Source organism: Sander vitreus, chromosome 3 (genome assembly GCF_031162955.1).
Source record: "Sander vitreus isolate 19-12246 chromosome 3, sanVit1, whole genome shotgun sequence".
Classification (NCBI taxonomy): domain Eukaryota; kingdom Metazoa; phylum Chordata; class Actinopteri; order Perciformes; family Percidae; genus Sander; species Sander vitreus.
In genome coordinates, this window is record NC_135857.1 from 21,813,344 (window position 1) to 21,828,756 (window position 15,413).

The 15,413-nt window shown below is 39.7% G+C and overlaps 1 protein-coding gene across 1 annotated transcript in view; it reads right to left on the reverse strand.

Moving 5' to 3' along the window:
* kcnab1a (potassium voltage-gated channel subfamily A regulatory beta subunit 1a) overlaps positions 1-15,413 on the reverse strand; it is an 81,228-nt gene that overhangs the window by 45,588 nt on the left and 20,227 nt on the right. The window lies entirely within an intron of this gene.

Consider the following 15,413-nt stretch of genomic DNA (forward strand, 5'->3'; position numbering starts at 1 on the left):
CTGAAAAAGAAAGTTATAACTTGTATACTCCAGGATGGAGATTGTGTGTGTGTGTGTGTGTGTGTGTGTGTGTGTGTGTGTGTGTGTGTGTGTGTGTGTGTGTGTGTGTACTACAGATATTAGCTCGCTAATAGTCTCATTAGCTGTGTCATTAACACCACATACAATCTCTGCTAACCATTAGAGTTCTTTGGCATGTATAGTATATACACATGCATCCCTGGATATACACAGTATTTAGTCTGTCCTTTTGTAAATCCACACCTGCCTTTGCAACCTCATTAACCCACGAAATCAATGATATGCATACTATAGTGACTCAGGTAATCGCTTTTTACACTGTTCAGCTGAAGAGCTTCTCTGGAATGTAAAACTAAATAATTAAAATTATTAGCAGTATTGTTGTTGTAACTGTTGTTAATATTTTTAATGATCCATGTCCATTACATTTATCCATTTAAGTTGATATGGCTAACATGTTAGCACAGTTACCTATTTACACATCTAACAGACAGGGAGCAACATTAACATTCATTCGGAGTCGAGTTTCTGTCGACCTCGCGATTTAAGTCCAATATTCACTCTTCTTCTAGCTCTGTTTTGGTCTCCACCAACTCCTCAAGGACATATCTGGCTCTGTAGCTGCTAAATGCTCCACTATGTTCACTAGCTAGTTGCTAACTTTGTCTTTCTGTCATTTGGTGCTGGAAAGGTAGCATATAGTTGGGTTTACAGAGCTTTTTTTCGCTAAAAACAGCCACCTGTTGCACCTGTAAGTGATGCTGATGACAGAGTGAACCAAAATAGTTAGCGAAAAGATGCTTGACTTGACATTGGGAAAGCCATAGTTTTACTCTCAGATTACAGTTATAGAGCAGAGGTTGTCCTTCTTGTCTGTTCCACTACTAAGGTGTCCAATCAAGCATGAGGAACATTTATTTTCTTGTCATGTCAGCTTGCTGGACATGAACTGATGACTAAAGAAATGCTACAGGACACACACACACACACACACACACACACACACACACACACACACACACACACACACACACATACACACACACAGTGCATGGCACTATCTTTGTGGGGACCCGTCATTGACATCATGCATTCCCTAGCCCCTTACCCTAACCTTAACCATCACAACTAAATGCCTAACCTTAACCCTTACCCTAACCTAATTCTATCCCTAATCCTAAAACCAAGTCTTAACCCTCAAACAGCCCTTTAAAGTTGTGGGGTCCAGCATTTTGGCCCCACAAGTATACTGGACTCCTGGTTTTTGGACCCCACAAATATAGTTAAACAAGAACACACACACACACACACACACACACACACACACACACACACACACACACACACACACAAAACAGACTGCCAAGGTTTTTTAGCAGGTGCAAGGCTTAAACCACTGCTCCAATTCATCAGCTTGTAGGCAGTACATGGGCCCGTTTCAGGAAGGAGGTTTAACAAACTCTGAGTCTAACTCTGATCTCTGAGTTGATTTACCCTGAGATGGGAAACTCTGAGTTTTCGGTTCCAGAACAGCTGATTCGAGTTGGTTCAATCAACTCAGAGTAGGTTCACTCAGAGTTAAGCGCGTGCAACACCACTATAAAAAGGCAGCATGAATGGAGCCATGATACTACGATTCAACATGGTAACAACCACAAAAAAATCGGTTGGCATACCTTACCCCTCTGGAACTACTCATGCGCACATACAGCGAGTTTGTTAAAAATAGCAACACCGCTGCTGCGGCAAAATAGCTGATCTGCTGCGGCAAGAACTGGTGTGGGTGAAAATTGCTGCTGGAGTCAATGCATAAGCATTGACAGTGTATTAATTTCATATTTAATAACAGGTAACCTATAATATCACTGGTGACAACTGGAATGGTATTAGACCTATAATTTCATTTAGGGTTAGGGTCAAAAAGTAAGCTATTACAAATCCCATTCTGAGGCTGCAGCACTCTTTATAGGCTCTTTATAATCATTTAATTCTTTTTAATAGCTCTCACTGGTTTGTGTCCAGGGAACACTACAAAAATGTTTAAAAAAAAACGTTTCAGAGCGAGGCACACTTTTCTGACGGCTCTGCATACAGTGGCTTTACTAATATGCTCCGCATCACCAACGTAGTAAAGAAAACATAATGCGACACAAATAATCTGCTGGGATGTAAAAGCATGTCCACGATAGTGGATGTTAATGATATGAGGACGGATAAGGTATCTACAAATCTGATCGACTGAAGAAAAACGATACCTCTCAAATAGGTAGTTATCTGGAAATGAAAATACATCTAGTCGTGCCTCAATATCATCTCCCAACGTATGTTTAATTCCCTGCGAAGTAATACAGCTTCTTCATCAACGGGATCGTCGACAAAAGGACATGCCATGTTCGAGAAAAAAACGTTTTAAAATCTGCCTAACACAGTTAATAAACCAACACGTTTTTTTATTCATGCCGATGACAACACTGCTCTAAAATGTGCCTGATGCTGACTGAATGAATGAATGAGGAAATGAAAGAGCGCCGTGTCAGAGGGAGGAGACTCGAGGTTTATTGAAGAAAACCTGCTGCTGACCAGGTTAGGTTCACAGACTCAGTTACCATAGTAACTGACTCTGAGGTTAAGTTACCTCTCTTTCTGAAACGTTTCCCATTGATAAAATGAAATACCATGTTAAACATATAGACTGATTTGATCACAGCAAAGACAACGTCGGCAATATTGACGGCAAAATAGGCTACAGAATATTTCGGGTTTTTTTATTTTTTTTTATTACATTTATATCTGCATTTATATCAAAACCTAGAGACTTTCAAACATCAACATGTCATTTATTAATATGTATTAGTGTCAAAATAACATATAAACATCTTTTCCTATTCTATTTTGCCTGGAAACGCTTCCAACACGCTTGCGTGTCGCGTGAAAAATAGGCGTCGGTTCTATTTCTAGCATGCACGCGTTTTTGGTGCGGATCGAGCCGCGCCTGAGACGTGCAGGCAGTGTGTAAGCTCTAAATTGTTAACATGGGAGCCGAAATATAAACGGACACGCCACGCAGCGGACACGCTCACGTCACGCAGCCAGTGTGTAGCCGGCCTTAGAATGTCATGTCGACACTTTCCGACTTGCATAGGAACCTTATTTAGAGCGGAAACTTAAGAATTAAATTCCACGTCATAATTTTTTTCTCAAAATTTGCTATTTTTATCACACTTTAAGAAGTGGAGAATACAAGAAGGAAACTTCTGTGTTCCACACTGTGTACACCTTAAATAAAAGTGGGTGATATACTTATGTCACAGTTAAGGTTTGTACAACTCATAAAACAAGTAAAGCAGGACACACACAATGCAGAAAATTACATTTTTATCTGGACGAAATGCAGAAAACTAAACATCATATTTGTGTCTCTAGTCTCGTGGGGCAACGGTGCATGTTGTTCCGTTCCCAAGAAGCCCCAGGTTTATTTAGTTTAGTTTATTTAAAGTTCATCATATCTATGTGTCTTGCAAACATCCAATAGGTCACTCATTGCAAGTCCCTGCAGATAAGCTTCTGCGCTCAACATAAAACAATGGAAATGCACAAATTCATTTATCTTTAAAACCTGCAAACTCTATTATATAATAATTACATTTCTCACACTTTAAGTTTCTCTAAATTTGTATTAAAACACATCATGGCCTCATTAAAAAGGATCACATTTACAGGCTCAGCCTTGTGTATTGATTGAAGAGTACATTAATCACAGCTGTCAGCAATCTTTCATTTTTGCTCACCTGTCAAAACCACTTTAGTTATGCATTGCTGACATGTTACCTCTGTATCTGTCAATATCAGAATAGTTGATTGGGCAAACCACCCTCAGATAATTGATTATGGATGATGCATTAGATCCTCAGTAACCCACAAACATTTACAAAGGACACTGAACATTTTGGTCAAGGTGCTGTTGAACAACAAGTAACAGGAAATACTTTTGCTCCTCAGAAACTAAATCAAAAGATGACACACATACACATGAATACTGTTTAAGCACCACGGTTCTGGCTTTGATTTCTACATTTGTTATTTCTGAGTGGAAGGTGCATGTCAAGGAATGTGACTGTGATTGATACTAGCTGTGTTCAGCTGAAATCGTGCTGTCGTTCAAGTACCAGGACAAGGCTCCAGCCCTTCCAGTGACCCTAAACAGGAATTAGCAGGTTAAAAAAGCATGAATAAAAGTTATGGAAGGTTGCTTTTATTGCCCAAAAAAGATAGTATAAAGAGTTTAAAGTACAGGCCTGCCTATAGTCAGTCAATCTTTTGAATTTAGAGCATGGGTACTGGAGGCACTGAGTCAGCATTGGTCTGATGATAATGTCTCTGTTCCCCAACCACGACCATAAATGATTACGATACAGGAGACCTCTATTGTAGGGCCTTAAGAGAAAAGCATGGTTGGAGCCAGAGCAGAGCACAGACCGATAACCTATCAATGCAAAGAAACTGCACACTGTGATGAGTGATATGACAACCAGCAATCCATTCAGAAGTACTTCTATTGCAAATGGAGTGATGTTGAGTTATGTTTCTGGCTACTGAGCATGTCTATATATACACTTTCTTTTGCTCACCGTTTGACTTATGTTGACTGAAATAATAAAGGAACAAATAACAGTTTTTAGATCAGCTTGGTGGAACCTAAACAATGCATCCCCTCATTCAGCTTTCACAGGGATAGATTGTGTTATGGATGGAAGAACGGCAGTGAAGAGGATAATGGGGATGGAGAGAATGTGTTATGGGTTGGTGTATTTTATCTTATTTTGGTAGTCTGTTTCTGTTCTGTATTTTGCTCAGTTTCCTGTTTTATTTTGATAGTTTGGTTTTCTGTCTTGTCTAGCCTGGTTTTACTTTATGTCTTGTGTTTTCCCGCCTTTTTTGATTGTTCTGCCCAGCCCCAATGTGTTTCACCTGTTTCCCAGCCCTTGTGTCACCTGTCTTGTGTTACCTCGTTACCCTGTGTATTTAGTCTTTGTGTTCCCCTTGTCCTGTGTCAGATCATTGTGTGTGTCTTGTACCCAGTTTTGTATTCCTGTGTGTGTTTTTCGTCTCCAGTTTGTATTTTGAGTGTTAGTTTTCCCTGTGAGTCTTAGTGTTCCTGTTATTCTATTTTTGAATTGGACTTTATTTTGGATTCCTTTTACCTGCCTTTTCCAGGACTCCTTTGGTTTTGTATGTTTTTTTGTTTAATTAAATCATCAAACGATCCTCTGCTTCCGTCTCTGCATTTTCGGTCCGCCATTCACCAACCCTCCCTAACAGAATGATGCAGAGAAGTAGAAAATAAGATTTCCCCACTTGGGAGATGGAGTGAGAAAGTGATCTCCCTCATTTAAAACCCCTTTCAAATGGCTCTTCATAGATATGCAAATGCTTATAGCCACACATATAAATAACCAAACTCCCACTACTTACACACCCACCCACGCTAATACAGCCGTCCTCGCCCATCAAATATTTATTGAAATATGAACCCCCCCCCACCCGTAGCCGCTTTACCAAACAGATCTACCATAACAAGCCTTCCCCATCAATGAGGCTATTCAACTCTGCTTAAACATGTCTTAATTTGCCTGATGATGGACAGTAATTACTTTCTGAGTGGCAATATTATCTTCTCACTTCATCTGACAAAACTCCCTCTCCCTCTCTCTCTCTCTCTCTGTCACAGTCATCACCACAGATCTGTTACTGATTTACCCATTACCTCCTCCGCTACAGAAGTGGGGAAAGCTGCACAGTATTCACTAAGAGAAGAAATTAGGTTATGCTTTGAGTCTGCATTTTTTAACAAGATACGTTTTTACTAGAGAGTTGTGTGTAATTAACTGTTTGGTCAGAGGCCCTCGTCGTCAGAGGCCCTCGTCGTCTGATACCGACGCACCAAGGCTCCTTTAGCATCTGTATGCGACGCACGCAGAAGTAGAGATGGTCCGATACCATTTTTTGCTTCCCGATACCGATTCTGATACCTGAACTTGCGTATCGGCCGATACCGAGTACTGATCTGATACCAGTGTGTCATATATTTTATTATGTTTTAACAACTGTATACTACTATCCCTGTATGGATGTGATATGATTTCTACCTTTGTTGTCGTCTGGCTCAGGTTAAACTCTTTGTGAAACATGAACAAACACAAACAATGAATGCCACAGAACTTTCTTTTATTATCCAGTTTGACAGTCAGTTATAACAGAAAAAGAACATAAACTAAATTTACTTTATTGTAGATTTTCTTCAGAGCTTTATTATGTGGTATCGGATTGGTGCATACTGTGCAAACTCCAGTACTTCCCAATACCAATACCAGCGTTTTAAGTAGTATCAGAGGTTATACCGATACTTGTATCGGTATCGGAACATCTCTAACCAGAAGTCAACGACTTTTTAAAATATACGTAGCCTACATAAGTTAACTTTCTTACGTTTAACCCAAAACACGATCTTTTGTTGCCTAAACCTAACCGATTAACCTATTAACAAAATAAACCTACGTTGGAAGTTTATTTTTGAAAAGAAACGCCATCCCTGAAAGGGTACCTAGAGCCTCATGGTTTGAAGAGTAGGGCCACTGACCAAGCGTCTGGTTTGACGAGTTGGGAGTGAAAATGTAAGAAGTCACATCAGAAGTTAGAGCATTGCCTTAACTCATTTATTAATCTCATCATAAGATCAATAACTAAAATGTTTATTAAGGCACTTTACAAGACTGTTTATTACTTGCACTAAACTGATTCACTTTAATATTCTGTACATATTTCACAAGTGAGACATTTATTTCTTTACAATAGACTGCTTTCTTTTTTGTTTGATATGTGCTCATATTCTTGTATTTGTAACGATGAAGCACTTTGTAATGTTTTGAAAAATGCTATACATTTGTATTGTAAACTTTACAGTAAAGGGTCATCTCTAACAGAAAAAAGCCCTGGACAATATTTTTGATGAAAGCTAACCGTACAGAAATAATTTACTACTTGGCTGCCCTTGAAAGTATGGTCAACGTCAGTGTGTGTGTGTGTGTGTGTGTGTGTGTGTGTGTGTGTGTGTGTGTGTGTGTGTCTCAGAGAAAGTGAATGACACAGGGGGAGGCACAGCAGTTACCTCGCTGTGCCTCACGTTTCTTTCTCCACCGTCGTCATAACTCTATTTACCACTGTTTGAATCTCCCTCTATATCTCATCTCATCTCATCTTTCTGTCTGTCTCTGCCTCCACAAGTGTTTCTCTTTCCCAATTACTTTTTTTCTGTATTTCCACATTGGCTCTCTCTTTATCCATATTATTGCCCTCTTAGTTTTTGTAATTTTCTCTCCTACTCGCGGTCCGTCATCTTCACACGTAATTTTCCCTGCTCCTCATACTGTAGCAATCAACCTTGTGACTCAGTGTGATATAATGTTGTAAATGGATATGCCTTTGCTTTGTCTTCATATTTGTCTCAATCTCTCCGTTACCATTTTTGTCTATTTGTACTTCTGGTTACAGTAGGCAAATTTATTCATACAGTACATTTCATTACAGGTAAACTCAATATGCTTTACATTAAAGTAGATGTAGGTGCAGTAGGTGGCTGTGTCTGTCCTTTTCTCTCACTTCAGCTCAGTTTAATTCTATTTCATGATCAAATATGTATATTGTAGACAATCACCTGCCAACATTCAAACTGTATTGACCATACTTGGTTTTAGATTTGCAAACTGAAGCTGTGCAATTTTGCTAATCATTCAAAAGTGACATTGCAGTAAGCATGTGTGCATCCCTCTCCTCCTCAATCAGACAAACAATCTCCCCATCCTCTCACCCTCTTTTTACCTCACACTTGCAATCCATCATATCTTTTGCAACCAGTCCACTGTGCACATCCATCACTCTTAATCACATATTTAACTCTGAAGGTCTGTCAAGGTGCTTAATTTGCGCAGCAGTTTGGCAAAAAGCTCCTTTCACCTTTTCACATGTTTAGAGAACACTTTTCTTGTGTTCTCTAAACATCTTCAACCACAGATTCCTCCAACTCCGACAAATTTTGAGGACGAGAGGGAAGAGAATCTGACATACACATTCATAATCACTAATATCAAGTTGTAATAATAGATTTGCATCAAATCTTCTATTGGTGAAAAGGCTGCAATGATAATGACTTCAATTGAGAGGACAAGAGAGCCATCTGTAGATAATCATCATGCTGCGTGGACTAATTATTTCTCAATTTCTAATTGACTGAGTAATTAAGAAAGGGAGTTTGTTTCAGTGATTGATTAAAAAAAAAAACTAAAAAGCTGAAACAAATCTAAGATATCAACTATGAGACATTTTATTCACCCACATCAATGAAATCCATATGAGAAAAGAAGAAGAAGAAAAAGAAATAAAGAAAATGATTTGAAAATGTTAAGTGCAAGCAATGCGCTGATAAACTGCACCACGGCGCCACAGATCAGAAAAAGCACTTGTCCAAAGGGAAACTGGTGAGTTTGTGTATATGGTGATTAATAATTATAATTAAGTAATTAATAATTACGAATTAAAATAAAAGAAAATTACAATTTGGGGTGATTAAGTTGCCTTCAGGTCACAGAGTGAGAGGAAAACTTTACAATTATTCACACTATCAACACAAAGATAGAGAGATAATGTATGGGGATGAGCTGACACTCCCTTCTCTCACATCACCGGCTGTCTCTCATCTGTCCTCCTGCTATTTCTGACCTTACACTGGCCTCATGTCCCTCCACTCTTACTGCCATTCAGAAAAAAAGGATGATCCTCTTAAATGGTCTTGAAACTAATATACTTGCATTGTGGCTGTAAAATAATGTTTGATAAACGTTTTCAGCAAAATCATCATTGATTTATTGTAGGAGATTCAAAAAGCTGCATGTGTTACTATGGCGTCACATGGATAAACATTTTAGAATGAGCTAAAGACCAATCAGCTGCTTCCTCCCATTCAGGGTCTGATGTACCTGTGGCTACCAGGGGTTGATGCATAGAATGTATAAGTGCACCCAAAACATCTTCATCGCCTCCTGGTGGCTGGCTTCAGTATAGGTTATAAACTAGGCCAAACTAAAAAAGTACAAGTCAAATTGATTTTTGGAGAGGAAGTGGAGACGTGCCGTCCATCTTTATACAGGCTACAGTCTATGGTCGCTACCCAGAACAACAATCATTAAGATGACATTAAGATGATGAGACAAAAGCTACATCAGGTCAATCTAACATGAGGAAAATATCTTGGTTAATACAAGCATATGGTGATATTCTGCGTTTCTCTTATTGTCAACAAATCCCATGAAAACCAACAATGAATTTATCCTACTAGCAATCGCTGGGTGACATGTTCCTTCATTTTCGATTAACCTGGGCATGGTAATATATTTTGATTTAATCCCACATTCCCTTTCTAAGACTCAGTATAGCACAAATGTTTATTAATGCGCAACTTAAAATGATCACCAACAAATCCACCATTTACTTCTGTTTGAGTCACGTACCCTAACACCTACAGTGCCTAGCTGTTTTAGAAAATTACCTAGAAAGTCAGAGACTAATTTATTGTAGGTTTTGGTGTTTCATGCGATTAATATAATTAAAATATAATAGAACAACTCCACCCGTATCTTTTAAATTATTTAAGTAGCCTCTCAGCAATGTGACAACAAGCCAACACAACACAGGGTCAATTTTCCCTCCTCACATCTACCATGTTATCTCATGTGTTATAATGTCCTGCAGGCCGTAGCTCCAGAGCACAACCATTCACCCTTTGCCCATTGCTTCAAAGACACTGCCTATAAAGTTCCATAGAAAAATGCTAAAATTGCAACCATCATTCTTGAAAAGTCTCTTTTGAAAGCAATCTGTATATGCGTGTGGTTGTGTGAATGTGCCCATGCACTCATGCAGACATGCATACATAAATAAATGCATGAATACATTTGTGTATATGGTGAGTTCTAAGCTGTACATGCATCTGCACCTGCTTGCATGTTGTGCCTGTACCTGAGCTAAACTGCTTCTATGAACTAAGGAGCAATCTCAGCAGTGGGGCTATTTCATGCCTTTCGAGCACTGAGCTCAGAGAGGGTGGGGGTGTGTGAAGAAGTGAGGGGGCAGCTCTTAAAGCCTACATCCAGAGTAATGCAGCAGCTTGTGTATAGGAGTAATATAAAAGCTGTCACCTAGCAAGCAAGGCAAGATAACACTGCCAACGGGAGCAGTAGGAAGCACAATTTCAGCCAATCCTTGTTTTGACACCTTTACAGTTGCAGCTGCAATATATACTGTGACGAGAGCAGTAATTGTGAGTGCGGAGAGAATTGTGGTGGCGCCTCTGCATGTGTGTTTCTTCATTCAGCATTGGATCGTGCAAACATCCATTGCTGCATGCAGAATTTGGCAGTGAATGGCTAAATGCAGCGTGTTGAATATTAATATATTAACACAGCCCCTCCTGCTATCACCATTAAAACATAAACCTCCCGACAGAAATAGAAAGACACAGAGAATATGACACTCATGTTCAAACTCCGTCATGTAATTCTGTTCTTCTGTAACCTACTGATGCAATGCTTCACAGCCCACACATCTATAGAATATTTTTACTTCATTTTTTTTATTTAAACAATGAAAACGTCTCTCCAATCAAACAATCAAAAAATCTTTCTTTAGAAAAGTGTTTTTCGTGTGGTACCGTGGCTTTCAAGGGTCAGCCTGCTCGCGTCACTCTTCCTCCTTCCAGAATCAATCTCAATCTGACTCTAATCTTCCCCCCACCTGCCTGTTAGGCCGGGTTAAATGAGCATCACACAACCACGCCCCTCATGTGTCACATGTCAGTACTGACCCTATTGGTGCTAACTACATTCACTGAAAGACCTGTTGTAACAGTTAGCATTCATAAACTACAGGTCTGATGAGGTTTCGATGGTGTCCACATGGCTGAGAAATCGTTTGCTAATACAAACATTGTTCATTTCTATGATAACCTCCTTAAATTTTACTGCACATTGCAGAAGTAGATACTCCTTTTTTTGCCATGTTATGTCTCAGCATTCTAGAAAGACTGAAGAAAGAAATCCTCAGATTGAGAACGGCAAGTTTATTCAACAGAGGCTAACCCGGACATGAGGAATGAATTCAGCTCTCTATATAGGAAAATAATAAACAACCTAGAGTGTAGCCTACTGTAATTTGACCCCACAGTTAAAACAAACCACCCAGGGCTATAATAGATTATTATGTACTGTAGCTACTTCCATCCTTTCAGCTTTGTTAAAACAGGATTGCTGTCCTGGTGGTCCTATAGATATGTAAAAATAAACATACCTCTTGATTTTCTCCTGAGGCAAATCCGCATTCACTTAGGTACTCAAAATGCAAATTACCCACAATTAGCTTCTTGCTCACAAAGACAAGCTAGAGATGTAATTGTACATGTGTAATGGTGTCCATGTAGTGTATTCGATCATGAGGGGAAAGGCACTGATGAGAGGCTGAGTGGAGGTTTAAATGTGTTTAAGACAATTCAGATACAATCATGTATGTATGTATGTATGTGTGTATGTGTATATATATATATATATATATATATATATATATATATATATATATATATATACATACATACACACACACACACACACACACACACACCGGTAATTGTGTTGAACAGTTGAGTAGTTGCAGAAGGACATAACCAAGCACAACCCCATATGCCTGCAGCGACTCAGAGTGGCTGCGTGGGCAAAATATCCTCACATTTCAGGACTGAATCATTCTGCCAAAGTCTCTGATCTATTTGTTGTCAAGTGGCCTTGCTGTTCAGCAACAGACACTAACTGGTTTCCAAAGCTATGTAGCAATGTAAAGCCAGTACATCTGAAAAAGGACAAGCAATTTCCACAAACCAAAATAGCAGACAAGATGGCAGACAGTCAGGTAATTCTGTCATCTTTAGTCTTATTATTTCTTTCCTTTCACTATTTATTGTGGCTATAGAACCAAGCTGACCTAAAACAGCACCCCACCTGCCTTTCACACAAATCAAGTTTCCTTCAATTTTCAGTGTGCTGATGGGAATCTGATGCATTTCAAACAATTGCCAAACACTGTATACTTGAGGGGCAGAAGATTATGAAATTGTTGTGGGGAGCTGCAGCAACTTCCAAGTGCAAACTAAAGGCCCAGACACACTAAACCGACATAAAAAAAACTAGCAGTGTCAAAGGCCAACTGCTGCATGGCCTCAGGTCGCCTGTGTTGCACTTGAACACACTGCAAAGACTACAGCCAACAGCCAGCATGTAAGTTCTGCACCTGTGTGAGAGGAAATAGCTCTCCATAGGTGGTGGTAGTCTGTATTCGTCAACCAAAAAGAGAAACCTGAAGACTGACAGGACGGATTCAAGACGCTATTTAGCCACAACAAATAACAAATTATATTTACCGTGCACTAGAGAAAAATAACACAAACAATTACAAACTGTTTCTGCTGAAGAGCTCAATGGATAATGATGAACTCTTACCTGACTTTAGTCATTTGCTTGATTTGCCTAAGCAAGCAACTGACTTAAGCTGAACAGAATGATTTCTCTCAGTGACAGGCTTCATCGGCCAAAAAGCCGCCAACAAGAGCCGACTACTACCAAGAGTGCGGCACACACTGCAAAAACTAGGGCAACAGATGCTCACCGATGGCTGACCGACGGCCTGGTGTGCCAGGCCTTTAAGGACAGACTGCGGAGGAAAGGCTGACAAAGGAGAAGTGATGGAAGAAAGTTTTTTCCTCCCAGTTTTGTTTTAAAAGAACTGGCACTTATTTCTGCTGCACAGACTGCTTTTGTTTCTGACAACAGTTGTTGTGTAGAATTCAGTTGAGATCAGAAATATGGAAATTATGGCGCTCACAGTGGAGTCTGCCTTGAGTTACTCAGTGGTAGAAGCCTAAGGAGACCAAGATTCATGATTTCTCTTCTGAACTTGTGAATACTGCAAGACATCAGCAACAAGTTGATCAATCTACATAGGCTCACGCGTGCTCTGAACACTTTCAGAACATTACGGCATTGTTTAGTTTCTTTATTTGAAAAGGAAGAAAAATCTTGGCATTCTCCAGTGTGTACAGCTAGATCTGATTTAATTTTCCCAAACCTCGACTGTGGACCTAGAATGAGTCAGAGCCCAGAGGCAAAACAAAACAAAAATACTAAATTAGATTCTTAGAAGATCCTAGATTCTCCTTCAGCAAAGACTGCTTGAGGACTACATTAAATATGTTTTCATATGTTATGTCAAATCATAACAAAAGTTATCTAAGGACACTTTATGGATAGAGTAGGTCTAGACCACACTCTAATTTAGACCCAACAATTCCCCCCAAGAGCAAGCATTTGGTGCGATAGTGGCGGGGAAAAATTTCCTTTAAAATAGGTAGAACACTGAGGTAGAACCAGGCTCTTGGTAGGCAGCCATCTGCTGCTGCAGGTTGGGACTCGTCAAACACTCCCAGCATTATTACAAGGAAAACCAACCTTCAAAACTTATATTTTCAGAGAAGCCTTTTTTGCAAACAAAGCTTCCCTTCAGGGCTCAGGTGAGTGAGTTAATTGGTCTGCCCATTTGACTTGACACATAACTCACTTTGTGTGTCTCTGTGTGTGTATAATAGAGTGATGTGCCTATAAAATGTACTACAAATGGATGTGTGCCCACTATGCAAGTACTCCTGTGTTTTTGATTTCACAACCTTGCATTTTGTAGCGAGGATTTATATCCCTATTCAGTCTGGATTCATCGTTCTGCGGTAGGACCTGTAATTTTCCCACGTATATGTTTAAAACTCTAGAGAATCTTCTACACTCAGCCTTAATGGAAGACATGCTGTTCTGCACTTCCACTTATGAGCTTATTATGAGCAGCTGGCCCGACAATCTGCTGGATGATAAAAACATGATGTAGCCTAGTATTACTTTACATGTCAGGGCAAATTAGGTTGCGTTTAACTGTTATTTGTTGGCTGAACACAAGTAGGTTGTTCTGGATTTTGTACGTTACAGGCTTTTAAAAAAATACAGCCACATCAGATCACATTGGATTAAAATTAAAGTTGCTACTTGCAACATCCACAATTACTAAACTCTAATCCAGTTGATTAGTGTATTTCTGCCTGCAGTTTTTTGCAACCCAATAAACAATGAACTGCTGACAAAAAGACAAACACAATGCTGAAACAAAAAATGGAATGTAAAAGACGGAATACAGTACAGTATAGACATGTATTCTCAAAGGTCCAGCTTTCCTCATAGACCTGTAGGTTCCCACACTCTCAGTCAAACACATTAAAACTCACCATAAGATAGAAGACATTTTCAAAGATTCCTCACAGGGAGTGAAGCCATCACATTAATACAGACTGAAGGTCCAGCTGCTTACAGTGATGACTTTGCATTGTGCATGATTCAAATTTACAAATTAGGAGGAGTGGTAGGGGAATATGCCAGGCCGATGGCCATGAAATAAAACTCAGCAGAATTTTCTGTCTGATGTCCAAAGCACTGTCTGCCTACTGTTCCCACCTGAGCAGCATCGCTGCTGTTGGGGAACACAAGGTTGATTTGTTTCCCTGTGTTAAAACTCACTGCTGCGCTGCAGAGAGCCGGCAGAAACAGAAGGAGGTGGACAAACTGAGACAGCAGGCAACTCAGAGATACTGTATCTAAGTGGTCTTGTCACTAGAAGATTGTAGGTTGAAAACCCAAACTGTGTGAATTAGGGCTGCAACTAACAATTATTTTTTATGTGATTAATCTGTCAGTTATTTTCTCAATTACTCGATTAGTTGTTTGGTCTACAAAATGTCAGAAAATGGTGTTGTGTATACAGACAGAAATAACTATTTACTATGGGGAAGAAAACAATTGTTGCATCTTGGTAGCATTAGCTTCAGGCTAATTTATCGCAGCTACTAGGGACGGGTATTTTATGTCATTTCAACATTCGTGTAGCTACTCACATTGAATTATATAGCTAGAGTACCAGAGTTGGTTACTCGCGAAAACAATTGAGACACAGCCAGTAAAGTGATCCCGACTGGTCCTGGCTAACGCCGCCATGCTAACCCTGCTAACTGCTAATGTTACCGGAGCTAGGCAAGCGGGCCACGGCTGTGCAACGTGTAGCCTGTTCAGCAGCCGTAGCCGACAACAGTGAGTTATTTGAAGCCAAGAGAGGGGGGCTGTAAATCGGGAAGATGGGACCGTGAGTTTGCAGTGTGTTCAGCGATTGTTGCCATAATTCTAAGCTAATAAAGTGTGTTAAGTTGGGTG